Here is a 2,500-nt window from a genome sequence, read left to right as displayed (position 1 = left end):
CCTGTGAACATACATAATCCACACAATGCATACACGTCTATATATGTGGAATTTATGTTGAACAGATTGCAATAGGAACAACGAAGGGAAGGGCAAGAAAACACACGAATATGAATAGGCATATTCGTGTGTTTTCTTGCCCTTCCCTTCGTTGTTCCTATTGCACGTCTATATATAAACCTTCTATTTACACATATTTACTGACAAATGACAGACAGACTAATGACCACAAACGCATATGCCATTCACCCCTCAGTTTACGTTGAACAAGATATTAAAAACTCAACATTAACAGACATATTCATAACTTATTTATTATGGAAATTAGCCACGCTGAATTACTATAGTCCCCCCATTCAACACTTGGTTAATACCCCTTGTAAAAGAATTAAACGTAGGGATGGCTATTACTAATCTAGTACAGCGAGGCTAATTGTAAATAAAACTTGAGAGTCGGGCGGGAAAAAAATTGAGCCGAGCAGCTGAGGTAGAGTACAATTGCTTTTCTTTTATTCCAAATTCCGAAGGGAAAATGTGAATATGTGGTTTACAGTTTAAAATGATGACAGCTAAAATCTCAAATGTTATGAAGGGGAGTATTACTGCGACTGATGACGTTAATAATGATAAATCTCAGTGTCCATTTTTTTTTTCTTTTTTTTATTTATTTATTTATTTTTTTTTTACATACACCTCAGCCACATTCCATCGATTAAATGATTGTCTATACTTGTATATAGAGGTGTGTGTGCCTCTCTCTCTCTCTCTCTCTCTCTCTATCTCTCTCTCTCTCTCTCTCTCTCTCTCTCTCTCTCTCTCTCTCCCTCCCTGTCTCCCTCTCTCTCTCTCTCTCTCTCTCTCTCTCTCTCTCCCCCTCTGTGTGTGTGTGTGTGTCTGATTGTCTGTGGCTCTGACTGCCTGTTGTTGTCTTGCTCTTTCTCTCTGCCTCTGCCTTTGTCTGTTGGACTCTCTGTCTGTCTGCGTCCAAGTCGCATAATCTTACACATTACTTACTTTGTTGCTCATAAACTGCATCCTATCGATCAAATAGCGCTGTCCAGAGACCAGCACTTATTGATTATATTAATTTTATCATAGACACTGGTCTTGTCTTCGATATGATTTAAAAGTTTTTTTTACCAACTAGATAATATGTGAATAATGTATGCATAATGACACAGCCCTTCAGGCATGTAGAACTAATGTTTGACTAATAGCCCTTTACATAGATATAAGCATAGCCAGTTGGATAGATGCGGTAGCATCTTACCCTGGCTTTTTACAGGGCATGTACACTGTTCTGTAAATAAATATCATCAAATCAAATCAAATCTGTCTGTCTGTCAGTCTGTGTCTATTTGACTCTCTGTCTGTCTGTCTGTCTCTCCCTCCTGCATTCTCTCTCTCTCTCTTTCTTTGTATCTATATATATCCTCATACATAGCCAGCGAGTTTGCATATCATTTCTCATATGTTTGTATTCATTTAGGCGTAAAACATAAGCCTGTTTGCAACAGCTTACTTGCGTCGCTGCCCCACCGTAAACACGCAAAGAAAAACGAACAGACATTCATGCGTAAGAGTTAATTCACGTTCTTTTTTTATTCTCTTTTTTACTCTTCAGAGAAAGGAGCAAAATGCATAATCAAAGTGATATCCCGGCAATACCTATTCAGCGGCGATCATTCGAAAGGGCCACGTTGTGATCTTCTTGGGTACGATCTGCCTATTGAAAATGGTGAATCGTGCCGTCCTGTTAATCACGATAATCTACGCGGTATTCGGACGATTATGAAAGGAAAACATGTACATTATGACGAAATAAGTACGAAAATAGGGAGTGATGTCGTGATGTCTTTTGATGTTGTGAAAGCCATTTTTCACACACACACAAAGAGATGTATACATGCTTACGTACAGATACACACACGCAAAATAATAACAACAATGACTCATGAATACGCAATATGCACTACTTTGACGCACAAACAAACGTATAAAAGCATAAAAATACAGGCATACACATAAGCAGATACAAACACACATGTATACAAAAGTAAATACACGTGAGTATTTGTTACTCTAAGACACACTTACAAAACACAGAAATAAAAGAACACACATAAATGCATTAGCACATTATTAGATATATAAATTCACATAAAAAGAAACACACATGCATACACACACACGCACAAGCACACGCACAGGAACACGCAAACAGAAGCACACACACTCACACACACAATTAGAAACACACACACACAGATACACATACACGAGGATAAACACATATGCGCACACTATTAAAATCACACACACATATAAATAAAAGAACACACAATGCAGCGTAATTCCACACACACACACACAAGTAAAGGACGACCCCGTTCAATGTTTAATAATTCCTGAGCCACAGTTTGGTTCTTCACATAACCACAGCTACCTACCTAGCCTCAGGTGGATGTCCCTCCCTCCTTCTCCCTTCCCCCTTCCCTCC

Source organism: Penaeus vannamei, chromosome 17 (assembly GCF_042767895.1).
Source record: "Penaeus vannamei isolate JL-2024 chromosome 17, ASM4276789v1, whole genome shotgun sequence".
Taxonomy (NCBI): domain Eukaryota; kingdom Metazoa; phylum Arthropoda; class Malacostraca; order Decapoda; family Penaeidae; genus Penaeus; species Penaeus vannamei.
Note: the sequence above shows the minus strand (reverse complement) of the source record.